At 48.9% G+C, this 17,642-nt stretch overlaps 1 protein-coding gene across 2 annotated transcripts in view; it reads left to right on the top strand.

The window, feature by feature from the left end:
- Positions 1 to 17,642, top strand: part of GALNT4 (polypeptide N-acetylgalactosaminyltransferase 4) — a 642,979-nt gene that overhangs the window by 509 nt on the left and 624,828 nt on the right. The window lies entirely within an intron of this gene.

The raw sequence follows: 17,642 nt of genomic DNA, 5'->3' as shown, positions 1-17,642 counted from the left end.
GCATGCTGTCCAGTTTTGGTGAATGTGCTAATTACAGGATGACAATACCAAAGTGCGTACCCCACTTTTTTTATTTATACCCAAATGTCTCAGCTCCCTTCGGACTTTACATTATTTAAATGTTGTGACCCTTTCGATGCACGGCGTTGGAGGAAAACATGGGCATTCTGTTCTTCTCGCGTTGTACGCTTTAACAGACCCTCTTCGAGACTGTTCTTGGCATGATGTCTACGTGCTCCTCTTTCAACTTCCAAAAGTTAACATTTGGTAGCTTTGCAAAGAAAGTTATATTATCAAAGGTATCTACAAATATACATTGGCACGGGAGCTAGGTGGTAGCCACTGTACATATCCCGCAGAGGCGATGTGCCAGATTCTACGACGTGAACCATGCAGACCTTTGTAGGCATTACTGTCAACTTTATTCAATTTACAAAGTCCGCGCTAAGACGAATGAAACCTTTGTTAAGTTTATTTACATACCGTATTTACACGAGACCAGGGCGTGGCTATCCCTGACCTCGTACTGTGTTGTTTTGCCATACTGTAATGACATTTCAATTACATAGCGTTCCCAACCCCTGAAGAGTGACGAGGCGTTGAAGCGCTTTACGACAAACCACACCCTCCTCGGAGCCCAAAGCCCGTGGTCAAACCATTTGGTTATTAGAATTAGACTTGTGCTCTCAGAGAACCAATTACACGAATCTACTCCAGTTTCTTTGTTGTACATTAAAGACTTCGGTGTGATCATTGGAGGAAGTTATGTGAGAATTAAAAGGTTGATGGAATGAATAGTGATATTGTTGGTTTCCAAGAGATGTTAAGATAGGCAGGCGATTTAAAGTAAAGTAAAGTCCACATTTGTAAAGCGCACAATCACCCGTAAGGGTCTCTAGGCGCTGGGGGGCCGTCGGGAAGATTAAGCGAGCTATTGCCCAGAGTCACATGGTGCTGGGCTAACCTGCCGCCGGAGCCGGGGATCGAACCGTGGTCCCCAGATTCCAGCGTCAGTCGCCCTGGCCGCGGCGCCACACCTCTTCCACTTAGAGTAGTCTATTAATAAAGGAGGCACGCAAAAGGTTGAAGGGTAGGAGGGGGCATTCAAAATAAATATGGGAGGAATACTTTAAGGTTTAAGTCAAGGTCATTGTTTAGTGCAACGTTTTAGGAATATGGTAGGGACATTTTTGCATAGCAAGCAGTCTATGGATGTACACCTGTATTGAGAAACAGATTTTAAATTGTACTCAAAAGGACCGACAGCTTGGTTAGGTTGTCCTCACTTACTTTTAAGTCCTAAACCCATGGACAAACCTACAATTAAAAACATTAGATTTCAGTTTTTGTCAAAGCGCCAGGGAATAAGATAAGAAGAGGAGATGCAGAAGTCATCTGTAAGACGTTATATCACATTATCCATGAATAATCAAGTCCAATCTTACTTATTAAGCATTGGTAAACCTTTCCATTGTTTTCTTTTAACAAGATTTTGTCTGCATTTGGCCCTTTGGCTTTTATCTGTACCTCTAGGTTTTTATAAATCTGGCCCTCTAAAACCGTGCCAGTGTGACAATTTCTCTGAACAGGACATCCTTCATTTTGTCTTTTTTTGTGATTATTATGTCCTTTGACGTAAAAAATTCATATTAGCACTGCTCCGAGATTGTCACTTTGTACAAGTCAGGCCGGCCCTACTGTACCTTCCGATACTAGCATCCCCTATAGTCTGTTTTGGGGTGGCAAGCTTCTTAACTGGAGCCATTAGGCGTAGGAAAAAATGGTCCTTTAATTGTTATTATTGTTCTTAACATGTTTTTATTTGGAGGCCCATTATGTGTTATAATTGAAGTTTCGTATTTCAATAGGTTTGCCAATTTGCACTTTGAATCTTAACACAAAAGTTTTTAATGTCTACCTTTCCCGAGGCCAAATATGAGCTATAAATAGGGACTATCCTAATATATGATTATGCTTGATTGCACTTTGCACTTTGTAAAGTGATTCTGTACTGTCTGTATACCAAAGTTGAGCTTTATATGATGGATTATAGGAAAAGAAACAGAAGTTTCGTATTTTAATGTGTTTTTGTCCACTTACACTCTGAGTTGTGCTCAAAAATTTTCAGTCAGTATGGATTTTTTATGAGTTAGTTACTCAGCTAACTTCAGGAAGGCTTTTTTTAATCAATGAAATTTAGTATTGTATGTTATGTTTACATTTATGACATTAAGTTATCGAATAAAGTTTTCCTGACTGACTGAATGTGGTATTTAACAGTCTTTCTAGAGACACTTTGTTTTTCAAGGGGTGGCAGAAGCTCGCCTCGACAACCACAGTGCTTGTTGACACCCCTTTAGGAGCGACTATCAAGCAGTGACAGAGGAGAGGAGAGGCAAAGAACTACCGCCCTATCTCCCTTCTGGATTCCTCATTAAAAATCATGAGTAGGGTCCTATTGATGCGCTTGGAAGAATGGGCTGAAGACAACAACATCCTTGCTCCATCCCAATATGGCTTCAGAAAGGGCCTTGGTACTATAGAACAATGTATCAATCTTAACCTTATTATAGGAAAATATACCAAGGCCAAACCGGGCTCTTTGTACCTGTGTTTTGCGGACCTTTCTAGTGCCTTCGATCTGGTGGACCACACCTTGTTGTGGTCAACCCTACTGGACATGGGCGCTCCTTCTGCTATTATCCACTTCTTAGCAAGGCTCTATTCCAACTTATCGGCCCAAATCCGATATGGACCAGAGGGGGAGTGCACCAGAAAGATTAAGGTTAAATCCGGCATTAGACAGGGATGCGTCCTGGCCCCGTTGCTCTTTTCGCTCTTCATCAATTCAATAGAGCAGGAATTAAAGAAAGTACAGGCTGATGCCCCCCAAGCAGGAGGTTTACCTATACCGGTATTGCTCTATGCTGACGATACCGTTTTACTCTCTAGAACTCCAATAGGCCTCCAGAAACTGATGAACTGTTTTTATGATTTTATCCAGGGGAAGAAACTTAAAATTAATAATTCAAAAACATTCATAATGGTGTGCGGCAAAAAGGTTAATTGTCTTAAATCTTTTTATTTTAAGGAAAACCGTATCGAGGTTGTTGAAAATTTTTGCTATCTGGGTATTACCTTTAATAATGGTGGATCCTGGATACCAGAGGACATAAATGTAAAAGCAAGGATGGGGAAGGCCTCTTTAGGCGTATTTCGTTTTGCTTCAAAACTGGGAAGCCGCCGTATACCTGATATGCTGAATATTTACAAACATAGATGCACGTCAATAGCACTGTACGGCTCCGGGGTCTGGGGTCATCGGAACCAAAAGGACCTGCAAATATTGGAAAATCGGTTCCTCAAAAGATTACTCTGTCTCCCACCATCGGCATCTACCGATCTAACCCACATAGAACTAGGGCTAGATTATCTAACTGATCTGATCGGACTGAGACCATTATTGGTTTGGAAATCTATTTGGACTAAGGTTGAAACTAGCTTCACCAAGGAAATTATTAAAGATTGTTTACACCTGGAAAAAGCTTATAAAATTCCTTGGCTAAAGTATGTGATCTCAACCTTTAACGACTTGTTTGATATGGATGTGGATAAAGATCCTGCATGTACTATCACCTTGTCCAAACATGAGATTAAAGCTGAATTTCTGAGGGCTAAATCCAACAGGCGAAAAGCAGAATCAAGAGAATACACAACTCATGTTTTCTATTATTCTCTTAGAGACGATGCTTTAGGTATACCGATGTACCTTAATGCCATCAGCCGACGGTCCCATCAATTTGTCTTGACAAGATTAGACTCGGCATTGTACACAATTTGGTGGCATTCCCCACAATGAAATGTCATTCTACTGTCCCCTGTTCGTGTGACGGTTTCACTAAACAAAGCACCTTGCATTTTCTGTTAATTTGTCCATTGTATAAAGCTCTGCGTATTTATTACCTTAAACCATTGTTTCTGAAATATATTACGTACACTACTGGAAACGCTATGAAATTATTATTCTCACTTGCTAGCCCGGACCTTTGTTTTTTCACTGCAACTTTTATTTTAAAAACTATTACAGCAAGAAAAAGTATGGTTTTCAATTAAAATGTTAAGATCAGATTTATTTAACACTATATGCACCTATTAAGCAAACGGTATGGCATGTACTTCCCCTGTTGTTTGTAACTTTTATACATGCAATGTTTTTACTTGTATACTTTTATGATGTTTTTCTACAACTATTGAATAAAGTTTATGAAACTGAAACTGAGTTAGTTACTCAGCTAACTTCAGGAAGGCTTTTTTTAATCAATGAAATTTAGTATTGTATGTTATGTTTACATTTATGACATTAAGTTATCGAATAAAGTTTTCCTGACTGACTGAATGGGGTATTTAACAGTCTTTCTAGAGACACTTTGTTTTTCAAGGGGTGGCAGAAGCTCGCCTCGACAACCACAGTGCTTGTTGACACCCCTTTAGGAGCGACTATCAAGCAGTGACATTTAAAAATATTTCAGTACCCATAATTACCATTTGACTTTGACAATACCTTTGAAAAATATATTGTGCACATCACCCCACTCTAGGTGTGACACAAATACTTGCAAACCCAGAAAGGATACCTGTGTGTACCTCCCTCAGCAATACATTCAATACTTTGAAGTACTATTGCCGCTTATGCATGCAAATCATGTTATATCATACAAAGTACACATATAAACATGTTAATGTAAACACTCGCCGACTTTTTTTTTTTTTAAAGACTTTATTCAGCACCAAATAGAATGCACAGTAGGTTACAACCAACCAGAACAATATATGTGTACCAGATGACGATACCATACATAACAAATGAAGAAGGGCAATGCAGGAGCGGGGAAGTTTTGGCCGGTTCGATCAGAAATACAGAGTGCCATTTTCCAATATAGGAGAATTACAAAGACAAAAAAGTGAACAAAGTGCAGGAAGAACAAAAAATACACAATATAGCAAAGGAAATGAAATCAATAAGCATGCGAGAATCAAGAAGGCAAGTCGGGCAGCACAGATACAGGTAAATACCGAGAACGTCGTGGTGGTCTGGGACACGACCCACGCATCTTGCCACAGGTCCGCTAGCACAGGTCTCTCCTCGTTAAGGAGCAAAACTCCACAGTTGACAAGCATTATGTATGGGAACACACCAGTTGTTATGCCCACGCCCCACCCCCCGGTCCAAGGTAGACTGCAGTGCAGAGCTCAAATTGGTGAGTGTGACGTCAGATGGTACCGGGCACGTGGAGGGGCCACTTATAGCCTAACCCACCCCCTCCGGGACAATGGAATGAAGGGATTGGGACTGCGCCTTCTGAGTCAGTTTTTCGACATAGCTTCGATATGGCCCCCAAATGTCTGTCGGACGGGAAGCTGAGGGGAGCAAGGCCGAAAACTCCACGCTGTTAACATTGCAGTGGGCCACACTCCTCAGCCATGTGCCAACCTTCGGAGCGCGACACGCGCCCCAGAGCAGCGCAACCTCCCTCTTGGCCAGGAGGAAGCACAGGGATGCCAGTCTACGGAGAGATTGTGGGAAATTAGCTACGTAGCCCAACAATGCAATTTCGGGGGTGGGATGTAGTGTCATGCCCAGTATTTCACCCAAGACCTGGTGGACTTCTAGCCAATAGGTATGTATCTTCGGGCATGTCCACGACAAGTGAGAGAAGTCAGCGTGAGGAGAGGCGCATTTGGGACAACTGTGTGGCCTATTAGCATCTATTTTATGAGCAAGCGCGGGGGTGTGGTACATCCTCCGTAGAAACTTGAAGTGGAGAAGTTTGTGCCTACTATTCATGGACACCGTTTTGGTAACAGCGCAGCATGCCTCCCACTGGTCATCAGTAATCTGGATGCCCAAGTCCCGCTCCCACGCAGCGCGCACCGCGGAGTCAAAGGAGGGAAGAGATGTCATGCATAGCTTGTATAATCGCGACACTACGTGAGCGCTTGTCTGAGTCTGTATGATAAACGTGAGTGCCGGGTCCTCGGGCGGTGACAATGGAAACGTAGGGAATTCAGCGCGTAGCATGGATCGGAGCCTGGTCGGGGTGAACGCATCCATAAATGAGCGATCATCGAAGCGGGCGTCCTCCGTCAACGAAAAAGCATGTCCCTCAGGGAACAGGTCGCCAATAGTATGTAATTGAAACTTGGACAGCGTGCGGTCAACTATCGCCTCTCCGGTGATGGGGAGCCAGTGAGGGTTGGGGAGGGGGAGCGAAGAAGAGTACAGCTTGTCCACGCGGAGTAGTCTCCGCAACTTATCCCAGGCCCAGCTCGTGGTGGAGACCGGCTGTATGTCTTGTGGATCACGGGGAAGCCCCTTGGGAAGTATGGAGCAAAGCGGCACCGGAAGTGCCGTATCGGCCTCAGGTCGCAAGAAGGGAATTCTGGCATCCGGGTGAAACCAGGAGTGCGCGTATGAGCATTGCGCCACCAGGTAGTAAAGGTGAAAATCCGGCACCCCGAACCCACCTCGTTCATAAGGTAATGTCAACGTGCGCCAAGCCACCCGAGGGTTCTTGCCGCCCCATATCAGGCGCAGCAGGGCAGAGCGAAGTTGTGTAAAGAAAACCTTAGTCAGAGGGATCGGAATATTGTTGAACAAGTATAAAAAGCGAGGGAGGACAACCATTTTGACAATGGCAATCCTGCCAGCCATGGACAGAGGAAGACGGAGCCAACGTTCCGTATTGTCCTCCAAAAAATCCAGGGCGCGCCCATAATTTAGTTTCACAATGGACACCGCATCCAAGTGGATGTGTATTCCAAGGTATCTGACGGAGTCGGTGCACCACTCTAATGGGAAGGGACAATCCCACTGCGCCGTGGAGGGGGTCAAGGGAAAAATAAGCGACTTGTGCCAATTAATCTTCAGGCCAGAGTATGAGCCGAATCGCGTGATCTCGTGGATCAAGGGCTCCAAATTTGTATTAGGGGTGCGGACATACAGGACCGTGTCGTCCGCATATAAAGAGACAAGTAGAGGACCCGTACGGAATTGTAGACCCCTGTGGAGGTGCTTCTCCTGAAAATGGCGGACTAAAGGGTCCATTGCCAGAATATATAGGAGTGGGGACAGTGGACAGCCCTGCCTGGTCCCTCGGGAAAGCGCAAAGTTTTCAGTTATGGTGCCGTTCAAACGGATACGTGCCGTAGGCGCAGTGTAGAGCAATTCAACCGTGGCCACAAACATCGCAGGCATTCCCATTCTGCGCATGACTGATAAAAAAAAGGGCCATTCCAGTGTATTGAACGCTTTTTCAGCGTCCAGGAAGACCGCAGCCGCTGGGATGGAGGGGTCAATTTTGTGAAGAACCGAGAACAGTGTACGGATGTTGAGGGAGGTGGACCTGTGTGGGACAAAGCCGGATTGAGCCGGCGCAACCAGGGTATCTACAAGAAGCGCCAAGCGAATAGCCAGGACCTTCGCTAGGATTTTGTAGTCAAGGTTAAGGAGGGACAGAGGGCAGTAAGAGCTACAGTGGGAGTGATCACGACCCGGCTTGGGAAGCAGAACTATGACTGCCTCACAGAGGGTGGGGGGGAGCACGCCCGTCTCCAATGCCTCTGCATAGACCTCCAACAGGCGTGGCACCAGTTCTTCTTAGTACTCCTTATAAAAATCGGCAGTAAACCCATCCAGGCCAGGCGCAGAGGAGCTCTTCATCGAGTCCATAGCCTCAATTATGTAATCTGGGGTGATGGGATGTGCCAGAAAGTCCTGCATGTGCTTCTCTAGGTAGACCATGGCTATCTCGTTGAGTTAGGGCCCTGGGTCGCAGTTGGCACCAGTTAGTGTAGAAGTGTAAAGACTGGTGTAGTAGGACAGAAAGGCATCGCAAACGTCAGGAGTGGAGTAGTGCCTCGTACCCTGAGCGTCGTGGATATCAGTTATGTATGCCGCTTGGTGTGGCGGGCGGAGCATCTGCGCTAGCAACTTGCCCGGCCTTTCCCCCTCCCCATACTGACGCGCTGTGTAGTGCTTACCCAGGAATCGGAGCTCCCTATCCGCAGTGTCTCTAAATTCCAGCAGGAGTTCTAGGCGCCTTGCCTCCTGGGCTGGGGAGGGATCCCCAAGTATCTCCCTATCCAGTGCAGAGAGGTCAGCTTCTATGCGGGTTAAAGTGGTGCGAGTGTCACGAAGGGCCCCAACGTGTTTGGAGATACAAACCCCTCGGATGGTAGCCTTAAAACCCTCCCACAGTGTGGCCCAGGAGGCCACCGAGCCCGTGTTAGTTTCAAAATAGTCATCAATGGCTGTGCGGACCTCTTCTGTAAAAGTCGGGTCAAGCAAGGCCTTGCCGGGGAAACGCCACTGCCTCTCATACCTGCCCACTCTCGGGACCGCCAGTGTCAGCACCACCGGGGAGTGATCGGACAGTGTGCGCGGGGGCGTGGAAAGAGCGTGCATCCAACCGGCCACGCCTGGAGAGAGTAGCCAGTAGTCTATTCTGGTGCTGGTGTTATGGAAGCCTGAGTGGTGTGTGTAAGCAGGGGAGTGCGGGTGCGCCCTGGCCTCTACATCGATGAGGGAAAAGTGGGAGCAGATGTCCGCCATCACTGAGCGGGCAAGCGGTTTGCAATCCGGGGAGAGGGAGGTGCTGTCCCTGCCGGGGGTCATCAAGAGGTTAAAGTCACCCCCCATCGCCAGTAAGTCAATGTCAGATCGAAGCAGCAGGAGCTGTATGTGCTGGAAAAAGGCAGGGGAGTCAACATTAGGGCCGTAGACACACACCATGGCAATTTTATACCCATACAACATTCCAGAGAGAAGCACATACCTGCCCTCATCGTCAGTCTTGCTATCGAGCAACACAAAGGGAATACGTTTATGTACTAGAATCGCCACCCCTCTTGCGTATCTACTGTAACATGAAAACACTCTGTGTGCGCCCCATCCCCTGGCCAGAGAATGAGTGTCCGAAGGCATCAAATGGGTTTCCTGTAGGAACAGTACATCCACCCTGTGGTGCATAGCATAGCTCAGCACTTGTCTGCGCTTCCGCGTGGTGTTCAGACCACGAACATTCCAAGTCATCATCGTTAGCATGGAGGGGCCAGCCCTAAGACCTATCCCGGCCATATCACCACAACATGAACAGTCAAAGAAAGCTGCGTATCCGGCAAGCCGGGCCAAGGAGTCTCGCAATAAGAAGCAAACAAAAAAAAACACAAAAACAACACACAACCCATCCCCCACCCGCCACCCAGCCTCCCGACATCCCCAGAGAGGCAGTCCCCAATCAAAAAGAAAAACATAGCAAAAATTGTCATGTGCGAAAACACAATTGTAGTAAGTATACATTTGAAAAACAAAACATCAAACCCTTAAAGAAGGTAAGCAAGCAGGCGTACACCATGGGGGGTAGCAACGCCTCGCCACGCGGGCTATCCGGCAAAGCGAACACTATGGCAATGGTCGTGCAACAAACCTAGAAGAAATAACCATTAATTCCATAACAGATAGCATACAAAGAGGAGGAGAGTCAGGCGAATCAGCCCCTGTCCGCATCGGCAAAAAGGTTGGCGCTGGACTGCGTAGCAGAGCGTGGCGGAGAATGCACGCCAGAGCCTGAGGGGGACGAGGAGTTTCGCTTCTTGTAGCCGTTACAAAAGTCTTGCGCCTCAGCTGGGGCGTCAAAAATGCGGAATCTGCCGTCTACCTCCACCTTCAATCTCGCTGGATAGAGCATGGCGTATTTTAGGCCAAGGTTACGGAGAGCAGACTTGACGCTAGTGAACTTGCGACGTGCTTCCTGCACCATGAGCGTGTGGTCCGGGAAAAAAGACAACCTGCTGCCCTGCTCTGCACTTCTCCCGCCTCACGTGCAGCGCGGAGTGCGGCGTCGCGATCGCGAAAGTTCATGATGCGAGCTATTATGGGCCTGGGTGGAAGTCCTGTGCGGGGCCTGGGCCCCAGTGACCTGTGGGCTCGCTCAACGACAAAGCCAGCAGTGAAGGTGTCTTTTCCAAACAGTTCTATTAGAAGGTGTTCCACAAAAGTGTCAAACCGGCCAGTAGCAGTCGTCTCCGCAACGCCCAAGATGCGAATGTTATTGCGCCGACTACGCGCTTCTAAATCCTCATTTTTGATGGCCAAATTTTTAAGGATTGTTTCGACCCTCTCTAGCCGCTTCAGGGACCTCGCAGCCCCATCCTCAATGTCCGAAATCCTGGACTCCGCTAAATCAAGCCTCCGGTCATGGGCCTGTACTGCAGTGTTCATGTCTGAAAGTCGCTGGTCCAGTGCGTCAAAGCGAGTGTCCAGCGCCTTGAAGCCAGCGCGCATCTCCCCCATCATGGCGGCCATCATCGTTGTAGCGTCCCCCGCCTCCGCTGTGCCAGCGGCCCCAGAGGCCGGCCCCGGCGGGGGGGTCTGTGGTGTGAAGAGGGGTCTTGTCAAAGTTGATTTTCCGTTGGTTCAAGTCCTTCTTCACCATCTTCAAGACTGAGAGGGAGATGTGGCGGCAGCAGCGACCGACCTCAGCGCCAACACACAGGGCAGGCGGTGACAGGAGGGTGGCAGGCTCGAGCCTCGGTGAGCCCCAGAGGAGAGGGTAGTGCTGAAGAGCGGCAAGCCAGGGCTGCAGAGGCTCTGCCCTCAAAGATGGCGCCGTGGAGCTTGGTAGCCGCCTACAGTAGTGTGCAGGGAGCAGGAGGATGTCAGCGGAGGCCAGGTATCAGCAGCGTCGCGAGTCAATTTTAGCGGCCTGCAGGGTAGGGAGCGACCCTCTCCTGAAATGAGGTCAGGAGGAAGGGGGGAACAGCCGTTCCGCCAGGCGCGAGTGGGGCAGGACCGCCGGAAGTTACCGGTGGGCGCCGCCGGTAATCACGGCCGCCTCAAGCCCCGAGTCCCCCCGCCCCCAGTCAAGCGCTCCCGCCGGCCGCCCAAAAAAACCCCCGCACAAGGCCACCAATCGAGGCCCCGGTCCCAGCGCGCTCACAGGCCCAGGGCACCGGAGCGCGACAGGAATCAGGCGCACCAGGGCACGGGAGAGGGCACGGAGGTAGGGCAGCGCGTCAGGAGGCCCTGTGGGAGCAGCAGAGAACAAGAGGCCCGGCGGGCGAGACCCGAGCCGCGCCTTCCCAGAGTACCGGCCCCGCGGGGAAGATGGCGCCGAGGTCCGGAGGCCTCGTTTCCCCTTCGCCCCACTCACCGCCGAGGTCGCTCCCGACAAGGATCCAAGGCTCCGAAGGCACCAGGCAGCATCAGGAGGCTCCGCTGGTAAGTTGCAGCAGGATAGACGGGCGGATCATGCCGTGTTCTTCTCCGCCGGGAGCCCGCCTGGAGGAGCTTCACTAAAGAGCGGCCATTCCGCTCTCCGCCGTGGCCACGCCCCCCCACTCGCCAACTTAATATATAACAAGGCAGTGGATGAACATGCTGCAGCTATCACTCTTAGTAAATTCAGTGCATTGTTTATCCAACCTACTCATTTACCTGATTTTGAAGGGCATTGGAAAGTGCGGCTGTCGGCTCCACACCATGAAGACCACTGGGCACCAAGGATGAGTGTGGTCGGGATACCCTCAGCAGTCTTTCTGTCCTCCTTTCTATATGCAATCAGTGCCAGGCTGTACTCGTGTATACTATGCTTTTTATTTGTTTTAAGGTACAGGTATTGGTCAGAGCGTTTCCTTTCACAGTCACTCCAATCTGGATGAGGTATTAATTGTAGGGCCCTCCACTGCGAACTTCCTGGCGCCTCTCCTTCCGGCTCCTTCTCTTGGTAAGTGCGCGTGGAGCCAAAAGAAACAAAACAAAAAAACAAGGCTCAGGCTACTGTTTTCCTGTTGCACAGGACAAAGAGGAAGGGGAAAATGTGCACCGTCACCAGTCCCTATCGTGTTGTGCCTAGTGTGGGGGAAAAACAATGGTGATGCTAGTGCCCCGTCATTCTCGCCCACAGCCCAATAACAAGCCCCGAGCATGCAGTCGGTACTTGCCTACTCCCACGACCCTCCTGGGCCGTGTTGTTTGGAGACCGAGCCTCCTCGCCGTGGGGGAGAAGAGTGGTCCCTGGCGCAGTGCTCCTCGAGCGGTTCTCTGTTGCTTGGTCCGGTCCGCTGGTGCGTGTCTCCGGCGCCGTTCCTTCCTCGCAGATACCTTCGGCGTCCTCCTCTTCCTTCACGGGCTGGGATCCTCGGTGCTCCTCTGGTTCACGTCGGTCAGCGTCCTCCGCTCCTTCCCGCTTCTCCACACCTGAACGAACTTCTCTCCGCCCGTTGCGCTTTTCATTGGTCTCCTCACCTAGACTTCTTCCATACTCTAGACCGTTGACTGCACTTCCGGTTTCCTCTTCAACGGCGGCCATGTAGCGTTGGTCGGCTTCCGTGTCCAGTGAGGGTTGGAAACCATCACATTGCCTCCCCATTCGGAATGGACGGTCGGGCCATTCAAGGACGGGAAATCTGGAGAGATAGTCCAAATTTGTTTGAAGTTTTCCGGGGGACATGTATAGCTTCAAAGGTGATGGGCTGTAATGCAAGGAACCATCTTAAAACTTTTGGTTTAGAGTCTTTATGCAGAGACAGCCAAGTAAGGGGAGCATGATCGGTAATACCAGAAAGGAACGTCCCAAAAGATAATATTGGAGTACCTCCATGGCCCATTTTAGTTCTAAGCACTCTTTCTCAATCGTTGCATATCTAGTTTCCCTGGGGAACAGTTTTCTACTAAGATATAAAACAGGATGTAAGTCTCCGGATTTATCTGGTTGGGATAGTACAGCCCCAAGACCCCTCCCTGAGGCGTTCGTCTGGAGGACAAATGTCTATGTAAAATCGGGCCAGGTAAGTACTGTAGATGTACAGAGAATAGTTTTTAGTTTTTGGAAGCTTTCTTCTTGGGAGGCCAGCCAAGGAAGGTGTTTCCCTGTATGTCCTTTTGTGAGAAAATCAGTGAGGGGACTGGCTATTTCAGAGAAATGTTGGTATAAACCTTCTATAATACCCCACCAACCAGAGGAATGAACGGACGTCTTTCTTACAGGAGGGACGGGGAATCTTAAAGATGGCTTCTATTTTGGTAACCTGTGGTTTAATACACGCTTCGCAGATAGTGTATCCTAAGTACTCTATACGGTCTGTTCCAAAAGTGGTCTTCTTGGGGTTTAGGGTGAGACCTGCTTATTTTAAGGAATGTAGTACCGCTTCTAGGTGTACCAGGTGTGTCTCCCAAGCCGGACTATACACGACAATGTCGTCCAGAAAGGCGACTGCAAATTCGTGATCTGGGGTCAGTATTGTGTCCATTAGCCGCTGAAAAGTACCGTGGGCCCCATGGAGGCCAAAGGGTAATACTTTAGATTGGTACAGGCCCATTGGTGTTAAAAAGGCAGTCTTTTCCTTGGCTGATGGGGTCAATGGGATCTGCCAATAGCCTTTAGTTAAGTCTATGGTTGTGACGACCCTGGCTTCTCCCAATCGCTCTATTAACTCCGAGCCTCTGGAATACGATACAGTTTGTCACAAAAACTGCCCAACCAGATAAACTCAATGTCATGTTCTACTAAAGTGGTTCTCCCAGGATTCCCTGACACTTCGCTGGTGTATTTAGCACAATGATCCAACATTTGTTGCCTTAGGGTTGTTGTCACTCGTGGTCCTAGTTGGATGGGACTATTTTCCTTACAGTCTTTGGGAGCGTAGGACACTTCCACGGGTTTGTCTATGGCAATGTGGTGTATGGAAGTGTCTGTGGTTGAGGTACCTGGAAGAAGTCCTTCCCACACTTTAAGAAGATTTACTTGATATATCGGACCCTCGTTCTTTTTATGGGGTACATCCACTCTGTACGTTACAGGGGTTACTTTACTCAATATTTTGTAGGGACCTTGCCATGTGGTTTAGAGCTTCTTATCGGATCTAGGTAAGAGAATGAGTACCTGGTCTCCCGCCTTAAACTCCCTAAGGCGAGACTGACAGTCATACTGTTGTTTCTGCCTGTTCTGGGCTCCTTCCATGTTCACGTGAACCTCCACCCATAAGGAGGATAACATATCTTTTAGGTTGGCTGAATATTGAAGTAGTGGTTTGCCCTCTTCTTCTTCCTCGTCCACTTTTCTATGGTCATGTCTAGAAGTGTTCTGGGTTGTCGCCCGAACAGGAGTTCAAAGGGTGAGAAGCCTGTTGATTTCTGGTTATGTGACCTGATAGCAAACAAGACAAGGGGTAGCTGCCTATCCCGATCCCTCCCAGCCTTATCTATACTTTTCCTTAAAATGGTTTTGATCGTTCGGTTGTATCTTTCTACCAACCCATCTGTTTGGTGGTGGTAGACTGACGTGCGTATTTGCTTTACTTTGAGAATGGTACAGACCTGCTTCATTAAGCGGGACATAAACGGGGTACCCTGGTCTAACAATTCCTGAGGGGACCCCACCCGGGAAAAGAAAGTAACCATTGCATGGGCTATGGCTGAAGTGGTTGTGGAGGACAGGGGTATGGCTTCTGGATATCTGGAAGCGTAATCGACTAGAACTAGAATGTACTGGTCGCCCCGGGCAGAGGGAATAAGGGGCCCTACCAGATCCATTCCTACCCTTTTAAAGGGGACATCTATAATGGGAAGGGGTTGAAGTGGAGCCTTCGGGATAACTGGGGCATTGATCAGCTGACAGCGAGAACATGTAGAGCAATATCTGGCTACTTCTTGGTATACCCCCAGCCAATAAAATGTTGGTAATAGGTATTTCAGAGTGTGTTCTTTGCCGTAGTGTCCACCCCCGGTCTGACTATGGGCCAAGGATAGTACCTGTTCCCTGTAGGATCATGGTACTAACAGCTGTTCTTTCCTTTTACCCCCCCTCATGCGAAACCCTGAATAAAAGTCCCTTTTTCACACAGACGAAGGGGCTTAGCTTATCCTATTGGTCTTCCTGGACCTAATTCCAGGCGTTTTGTAGTGTGGTGTCGTCTCTTTGAGCAGCCCAAAAGCTCTGTTCTGCCTCTTGCGAGGTGTCTGGGGAGGTAAAGATACGGGTGGGTAAGATAGGTTCTGTCCGTATATACATGGCTCTTTCTTTCCTTTTTTCACTGTGGGTTTTTAGTACTTTAGGGAATGGTGCTTTTATTTCTTCTCCATAGAAAAGGGCTCTATCCAACCAGAGAGCCGGAGGAGGAGATGTAGTATAGGCCTGTAGGTAGTCATTAAATCTGAGGACGTCTGTTCCCAATAGGACTGTCTCAGGAAGGTTCGGTACCACCCCTACCTTTCTTAGCTGGGATTCCCCATCTATATCCAGCAAGACTTCAGCCAAAGGATACAACTTTTTGTCTCTGTGTACACAGGTCACCTGTATGCATTCCTCTTCAACTAATTGTGACTCTCTTATTAGGGTCTGGTCAACTACTGTGTGATGACATCCTGTGTCTAGGAAGGCTAACACCGGCCTCCCGTTCACATATATCTGCTTTCTGTATCTCTCCGGGGGTTTTCCAGTCACTAACACCCTCCCTCTGGTATACCCCACTTCCATAGGCTCCTGTGGGGAAAGGCGTGATGGACAATTATGAGCTATGTTCCCTCACTCAGCACAGTGGAAACACTGGGGCCCTGGTAAGGCGGGAGTTGGTACGGGTGGTCGGGGTTGGGGTCATGGTTAGGCTTGTCCCTTCTGTTCCAGAGGAGTTGTTCTGGGTCTAGTTGGGATCCGTGGAGGTCCAGTCTGTGTTTTATGGAAGGGAGCTTTAAACTCAGGGGAGCGGTGGTATGCACAGGCCAGGTCCACTGCGAGGGTAACCGCAAGGTTAGGATGTTGCTTAATCCAGGCTCTTGTACTGAATGGTAAGGCCTCCAAATACTGTTCAAGGTACACTTTTTCTGTGAGCTCGTCCACAGAAGAAACAGTAGGTTGTAGCCAGCAATTACCTAAGTCCCTGATCCGGTAGTACAAGGCCCTAGGATTGTCACCTGCTGGCCATTTTTCTTTTCTGAACCTAGAGCGATAGTACTCCTGGTCACACCCTAACCGTTCCAGTATGGCCTTCTTTATATCCGTATAGCTAGAGACCCCAGACAAGTTGGCAGCCTGATAGACGGCCTCTAGTTCACCTGATAGCAAGGGTGCAATGTATTGTCCCCATCTTTCTTGGGGCCATGTGGCTGAGGACGCAACTCTCTCAAAGTTGCAAAGAAATAATCTGGGTCAACCCCTTGTTGGAATTTCTGAAATACCGAGCCGGGTACATTAGGATGGACGCGTGCACTAGAAATGGCATCTGTAAGGCGAAGTACTGCGGTATCCTGAACTTTTTGGTTCGAGGTTAGAAGGGCTGCTTGGTCCTTCAGTGCTGCCTGTAAAGCTTTCCTCTCTTTTTGGGCTTGTTTAGTCTGTTCTTCAAACACTAACTGTAAATGCCGCTGCCCTTCAGCTAACTAGGTGATGATTGCTTCCATGATGGGGTCCTGTCTTTTGCCTGACTTCTATCCCACTTCTGACACCACTGTGGTCGGGATACCCTCAGCAGTCTTTCTGCCCCCTTTCTATATGGAATCAGTCCCAGGCTGTACTGGTGTATACTATGCTTTTTATTTGTTTTAAGGTACAGTTATTGGTCAGAGCGTTTCCTTTCACAGTCACTCCAATCTGGACGAGGTATTAATTGTAGGGCCCTCCACTGCGAACTTCCTGGCGCCTCTCCTCCCGACTCCTTCTCTTGGCAAGTGCGCGTGGACCCAAAAGAAACAAAACAAAGAAACAAGGTTCAGGCTACTGTTTTCCTGTTGCACAGGACAAAGAGGAAGGGGAAAACTTGCACCGTCACCAGTCCCTATCGTGTTGTGCCTAGTGTGGGGCAAAACAATGGTGATGCTAGTGCCCCGTTATTCGCGCCCACAGCCCCTGAACATGGAAGCATGCAGTTGGTACTTGCCTGCTCCCACGACCCTCCTGGGCCGTGGTGTTTGGAGACCCAGCCTCCTCGCAGTGGGGGAGAAGAGTGGTCCCTGGCGCAGTGCTCCTCGAGCGGTTCTCTGTTGCTTGGTCCGGTCCGCTGGTGTGTGTCTCCGGCGCCGTTCCATCCTCGCGGATACCTTCGGCGACATCCTCTTCCTTCACGGGCTGGGATCCTCGGTGCTCCTCTGGTTCACGTCAGTCAGCGCCCTTCACTCCTTCCCGCTTCTCCACACCTGAACGAACTTCTCCCCGCCCATCGCGCTATTCATCGGTCTCCTCACCTGGACTTCTTCCATATTCTAGACCGTCGACTGCATTTCCGGTTTCCTCTTCAACGGCGGCCATGTTGGGTTGGTCGGCGTCCGTGTCCGGTGAGGGTGGAAACCATCACAATGAGAGACTCCGTGGTCCACAGAAAAAATGTGTGTTGTGGTCACACCATGACTCTCCAGCATTCATTTTTCTTCCTAGTACTAATGGCAATGCATCGCTATTCAAATCTCTGTTGACATAACATGACTTGTATATATTTTTTGCATTAACATTTGTTCCAGTTAGTAAGAAGTATCTAGTACTTGTGGATTTTTTCAATTGTGGAAGCTCAGTATGTAAGTGAGAGGTCAGTTTTGTGGCCCCTGAAATCCCTGTGCTCACAGTTCAGTGTTCCTGCCTTCCTGTTGGACAATTTGT

The sequence above is a fragment of the Lissotriton helveticus genome, chromosome 4_1 (genome assembly GCF_964261635.1).
Source record: "Lissotriton helveticus chromosome 4_1, aLisHel1.1, whole genome shotgun sequence".
NCBI classification, from domain to species: Eukaryota; Metazoa; Chordata; class Amphibia; order Caudata; family Salamandridae; genus Lissotriton; species Lissotriton helveticus.
Note: the sequence above shows the minus strand (reverse complement) of the source record. Positions and strands in the feature narration are given on the sequence as shown.